The sequence below is a fragment of the Humulus lupulus genome, chromosome 1 (assembly GCF_963169125.1).
Source record: "Humulus lupulus chromosome 1, drHumLupu1.1, whole genome shotgun sequence".
NCBI lineage: Eukaryota > Viridiplantae > Streptophyta > Magnoliopsida > Rosales > Cannabaceae > Humulus > Humulus lupulus.
Window position 1 is genome coordinate 292351519 of NC_084793.1, and position 6795 is coordinate 292358313.

The 6795-nt window shown below is 35.9% G+C and overlaps 1 non-coding gene across 1 annotated transcript; it reads right to left on the reverse strand.

The window, feature by feature from the left end:
• Positions 1–5079: 5079 nt before the first annotated feature.
• On the reverse strand, positions 5080–5186 carry LOC133813105 (small nucleolar RNA R71). Its single transcript, XR_009884149.1, has one exon. It is a non-coding gene; the product is annotated as a small nucleolar RNA R71 (small nucleolar RNA).
• Positions 5187–6795: the final 1609 nt, after the last annotated feature.

A 6795-nucleotide genomic window follows, 5' to 3' on the forward strand; every position in this document is an offset into this window, starting at 1 on the left:
CTAGGCATGCTTATTATGACTTAGTAATATGTTATTAACTACTTATGAGCATGTTTAAGTTTTCTTGCTAAGTCTTGGCTCACGGGTGCTATATGGTGTAGGTAAAGGGAAATGAAAGCTGGACCATCATTGATTTGGAAAGCTTAGGTGACGATGTGTACATATGCGACTACTTGACCACCACGACTGAGAGTTTAAAGAGTAACTAGGGTCAAACCCTATTTTGCCGCTTAGGTCGGCAGGTTGTAACCTTTTAAATGTATTTTGGGATCTCATGTATGAAGTAAACGTTTTTATGAAACGATGGTACCTTTGACCAAAAATTTTAACCCTAAACCGTTAATCACGTTTAGTTATACGGTTATGGTTAAATGACTCGTTTAGCGAGTTTAGCACTATTTAAAATACACAGTGTAACAGTCCCTGAGTAGTAAGGTGTTACAACTATGTTCTCGATAATATTATGAGAAATTAGGGCGTTACAACTCAATCTTTTTTTTTTCAGCGGTAGATATACTCAATATCTTCAAAATGTTGCACTTTTATACTTAAATTTTTTTTTGGCGGTAAATATACTCAATGTTTTTAAAATTTGCACTTTTATACCTATTTTTTCATTATTTTAAGAAATAATAAGAAAGTTAAGGAAAAATATAGGTTTTTAATTATTTTTTAAAATTTAAATTATTTTCTCTTTCTTATTATTCCTCAAAATAACTATTTTAAATTAAAAATTAAAAAAAAATGAATTAAAAAAATATTTTTCCATCAATTTAAAATATAAGTTTTTTTTAAAAAAAAGTGAAGAAAAAATATAAGTTTTAATTATTTTGATTAATTTTAAAATCTTAAATGATTTTTTTTATAAAGAATAAGGAAGTGAAAATAATTTAAAATTTAAAATATAATTAAAACCCTATATTTTTCTTCCACTTTCCTATTATTTATCAAAATAATAATAAAAAAGCTATAAAAGTGCAACATTTTAAAAATATTGAGTATATTTACCACAAAAAAAAGTTTGGGTATAAAAGTGTAACATTTTGAAGACATGGAGTATATTTACCGTCGAAAAAAAAGATTTGGTATAAAATTGCAACATTTTGTAAATATTAGGCATTTTAGCCGCAATTTAATCTAAATATAAAATATCAAATATCACTTTTTCCAATTTTTTATAAAATATGAGAAACAATTGTATACATTTACAATAGTAATATTTTGAAGAATTTTTCTTAAGAAACAACTTAACAAAGACACATATTTCTTTTTTAAAATCATATCTGTTGTCCGTGATTTCTTCATTGGACACGTGGCAGTAATTAGAGAAGTAATTAGGCTCATCGGGATATAATAAAGCTCTATAGATCTTGTCCAGAGCTTCTCAGAGTGTAATCTCCTCCCAACAAGCCATGATCCCTTTTCTGGCGTGGATGTCTCCAAGTGAGTCCACGTCCCTAGGACCACACTAGCGGTCCTCCCATTTTCTTAACCCAATAGTCCTCTAGGTCTAGGAGTTTCGTCCTCAGGCCTGGGGAGAGTGCCATGTGTCAGTCACTATAGTCTTGGGCCACCACAAGATCGTCTGAAAACTTTTTGGGTGCCTTGAGTAGTGGTGTCAAGTTCGTACACTCGACAATTGGTATTTCCCACAATGCCGCTTGACACAGAAAAATGTGTAGCTATATTCTGACAGTGTCAGAGGCGTGTCTCCTGTAAAGTTAGGCTCTGTGAAATACGCATAGGCCCATAGTCTTAATTAGAATATTCGGAGTGGCTGAGTAGCAATTAACTCCCCAAATAATTGGAGAATATTTGTAATAAATGATATTAATGATCGAGGCCTCTATAAATAGGGCTAGGGTACCATTGTAAAAAGGATTCACAATTTTTCTACTCAGAGCAATATATACACTGCATGAGAAAACCTCCATTGAAGCGTGTCATGTCTAGCTTCAAGAGTACTAATACTAAAGACTCGTGGACTAGGGTTGTTGTATAACCTGAACCACGTAAAATCTTGATGTTAATCTTTTTTATTTTCTTTAAGTTCTGTTATTAAGTTGATAGCGAAAAAGGCAGCCAACAACATTAAATTATTTAAAAGAAAAAAACTGAGACAGAGTAAATTACTGGAAGTTACTTTAATATGATGAGTGTCAAATAATGTTTCCTCAAATATATCATATAAAATAACTACTTAATCAATGATATAATCAAGCACAACAAGTAATGAGAATTATTTGGCTCTCTCCAAAGGATCATTACTTAAGTTATTATTTTGTAGATATAGATAGATAAGAATACTATTATTTTTCGTATTTCTCCTAATAATTCAAATCTTTGGCTCTAAAATCTAATAATGCTTATGTTACGCCCAAATTTTGAGAATAAAATGAATAGCCTCGAAATGTTGGTTCGAAATAGTTAAGCTCGTGTATACAAATATTAGCAAAACACTTGTGCGAATTATTAAATGGTTCCAGATTTGCTATCAGTACTCTAGATCTATTACTAGCACTCGAGCATGAATCGCATCGTTCAAGCCTGAGGTGCAGGCTTGAAGAAACCAACCTTCTCCAAGGAGCGTACTCGACCAAATTACTAGATGAGGAGGAGGTTGTAACTGGAATGGTGAGATCGAAGCCCAAGTCGGTCTTGAAAGCACGTCAGCACTACGATCTAGCTCAGCGACGCATTTTGCATGCGGGAATGCTGTTAGGAAATCCCTATTCCATCGGGATTCGTTATTATCATATATTAAATACCTATTATCATGGGATAATATGTATTCAATGCATTTATTGTATTTCAAATTAATATGATTGATTGTAACTTCCTTGAATCAGAGGAAGATATTCTCATGACCAGGTCTATAAATAGTCTGGTCTGATTCATTTGTATGGATGCAAAAAATTGTACTGGAGAATACTCTGCCAAATTGCTTTTTCAAAAAGCTTTGAGAGAGTAGCGAGAATAATAATAGTGACTCGTGGACTAGGTAGATTTTAACTGCTGAACCACGTAAAAAAACCTTTGAATCCTTCTATTTTTTCTGTATCTTTGTTTAGTGCTCTTCATATCTAATTTAACCAAAAACATCATCAACAACTGATGAGTCAATTTTTAGCATAATTTTTAACTTGTGTTTAGGGTAAGTATGAGTCAATTTGGTGGAATGTTGTGCGATATTACGCTTATTTTGGTATGTTTGCAGGAAATAGAATGAGGAAGCATGGAGTTGAGGAAATGAACGAAAAATCATAGCAATTGGGAAATTTATGCTAAAATTTGACAAGAAGACAGTTGATGATTCACATACTTGGAGAGACTTGTTCATTTTGGAGCCTTGGAAGTAAATTTTTTGGAATTGTCAAGGGCCATGGCGCAAGTTTGAAGGGCTGCGGCACGTGCTGGAATTAGAGACCATGATTGCGCAAATTCAGAGAGGCGGACCGCGGCGCTTAAATATCAGGGTCGCGATGCGTGTAATTTTTGCGTGGCCATCAGAAGGGCAAAATCATCATTTATTTTGAAAAACAGTTTTAGGGTTCCTATTTAAAAACGTTTTCAAAAGTTAATTAGGGGGGAGTCATTATTTTTATGTTCAGAGATTACTAGAGACCTGGGAGAGAACATTGAAGATTTGAGAGTTTTATTTCTTGATCTCTTCTTTATTCTCTTTATTCTTGAGTTTATGTTTTTATTTAATTTGATTGATTTCATTATGTTTGTCTTGAACTAATCTTGTTGTTAGGGTGTTAGTGGATTCTTCTTGAAGCTTTTGATTTCTTAATGCAGTTTTTCTGAGTTTCTTTCTACTATTGTGAATTATTTATCTTATGCTTAATGCTTGTGAATGATTGATCACCATTTACATGTTTATATGATTTTAACCTATGCTCTGAGAAGAGAAGGCTAATGATGCTATAGGTAGATAATCGCAATTTTATATTAGACGAGAGTACTTCTATAAATTGTGTAGTTCAGAGATTACGTGTTTAAAGCATGCAATATGTTGATTTACCACAGAGATGTAGGAAATAATATGTTGTAGAGAATTATAGATCCTAGCAAGACTATAATATATAGTTGTAATCTGCTATCACAGTAGAATTAAGAAATATTGAAAATTGATTAGAAATCATAAGTGGATGGTTGATGAAACTAAAATCCTAACCTTTACATCCATTGAATTAAATCATATTTTTATCTCTGAATTTCTCTAGTGATTAATTGTTTCCTTAATTTTAGTAATAATTATTTAACTCATAATTATGAAATTATTATTTAAATCAATTAGAGTTAGAAGTTAATTATTGGTAATTAATATCAATCTTCGTAGGATCGACACTTTACTTATCATATATTACTTGATTCGACCACGTATACTTGCGTGTTAATTTTAACAGATCAAGTTTTTGGCGCGCGTTGCTGGGGACTGTTTTTATTAATATCAATAAAGTTAATTTTTGTTCTAATTTGATTTGTTTTCTTATTTTTTTTCATTTCTATTTAACATTTATTTGGATCAAGGTTTTATTGTGTTTCATGAATTGTTGGTATATGCAAAGCAATAGAAAAAAGGAGATTATACCAATAGATCGGGAAATTGAAAGAACGTGCAGACAGAACCGGAAAACAAAGAGGAGATTGGATTTTACTATGGTTGACAATTTGGGAAACGGTGCTAATAATGGTCAAGGGGCTGCAGAAGTTCCTAGGGAGCAAGGCCCAAGAACTTTGAGAGATTATGTACTTCCTCCTGTTACAGGAGTGCATTCATGCATTAGACCTCCAACCATTGCTGCAAACAATTTTGAGATTAAGCCCGCAATTCTTCAAATGGTTCAGTCAACGGAGGACCCCAATTTACATATAGCTAATTTTCTGGAGTTATGTGCAACGTTCAAGATGAATGGGATGAGTGATGATGCTATAAGACTGAGGTTATTCCCATTTTCACTAAGGGATAGGGCGAAGAGTTGGCTGATATCTTTACAGACGAATTCTATCACTACATGGGAGGAGTTAGCTCAGAAGTTCCTTGCCAAGTTCTTTCCTCTAGCGAAGGCTGCAAAATTGAGGGGAGAAATTAATAATTTTTATCAGATGGATGGAGAGTCACTGTATGATTCTTGGGAGCGCTTTAAGGAGTTGTTAAGGAAATGTCCACACCATAGAATAGAAAAGTGGATGCTGGCAAAAATATTTTTAACTTACTCATACCTCTTGTGCTTGATCAGATATAAGAATAATATTTCTCAAAAAAACCCAAACACACACGCACAAATAAACCTATGAAATAGGGCAAGTAATCTATGACTATCCTTGCTTTATTCAGTTACACCCAGATTTCGAGACCTGAGGTTGTGACCTCGAAAGCTGGATTCGTCAGGTGTGAGCTCGCGATAGCTAAAATACACGTTCATAATCTAGACGCCAAACCCTCAAAGTAGGTGGCAACCTCGAAGATAGGTGGCCTCGAAGTCCTTATAAGCTCGAAAGACGGAACATCAGAGTATATCCATTGTCGGGTAGCCTCGGATCAAGTGGCCCGAGCTTGGCATGGGTGTGAGCCTGAAATAAGGTGGCCTCGGTGGTATTTACCCACTCCGAGCTGGTCTTGGGGAAAGTAATACAGCTCGTAATTTACTCAGAGACCTAGACTGGCATGATGTTGATTGCTGACCTTGAACGGCTTAGTGAGTCACATGAGGAGACGCAGTCCATGCATTTAAGAGATATTTATTGTTGTAAATTCCCTACAATAAAGGGATATTAACTAGTCGGTTATACGCCCCCTGGTCTTCAGGGGACGTTTCCTTGTATATGGGAGTTACAAACTTTAAAGTAATTAAATTTATTAATTTACATAATAACTTCCCGAAACGTGTGGGATTGGATTCTGAGATCTCCTATATAAATAGAGGAGTCATGTACCTTTGTAAAGGACCGAAATTTTGTGATCTTGAGAGAATCTCTGGAGAATTCATCCCTGAAGAATTTCCAGAAATTTCCTAAGTCCTAATAAAAAAGACTCGTGGACTAGGCAGAGTTAACTGCTGAACCACATAAAAAACTCATTGTTCTATTGTATTATTCTTCTTTGCCATAGTTATTACTGTTTACGTGCTCTACATTTTAAGTTGATGAAAAACAGCGTCAATAGTTTGGTGCTTTCATTGAGAGCCTTAAGCGGTACAATCCCTGAACAGCTATGGCCGCGAATGATCAAAATATTCTTGAAGAAAACTATCCACGACGCCCTGGGAAGCAGCCAATGGTAAATCCAGAAACTGAAGAGATAAGCGAGTCCTCCGATTCTCGGGGATCTCCAGCACCTCCGGCCCCAAGGGATGATGAGGACATGTACTATAATCCTGAACGGTACGTCCCCATTGTGGAACTTGAAAACCGACAGTTGAGAAAACAGTTGGCTGAGGCCATTAAGCGGAACGAGGAATTGGCTAGGTTAGCCGCGGAGGCCCAGGCGGCTTAGCCCCCACCTCCGCGTGAGAACCAAGCCCCACCTCTGTGGGACGTGCATGTTCCTCCTCGCAGGCCTCGTGGGCGACCTCAGAAAAACGCTGCCACAAGGAGACCAGAGCAACCTCCGCCGCTGGTGGGGCAATCCGCTCCCACGAGACCCCGAAGAAGTACTCGGGCTAGGGCTCCGGTTAATTCAACAACGGAGGCACCAGCAGAAACTGGGAATAACTGAGCCCCTGCAGAGGCTCGGACTCAGATTCCTGGTAACACACAGAATGTTACCGAGCCAACACGAGCAAGCTC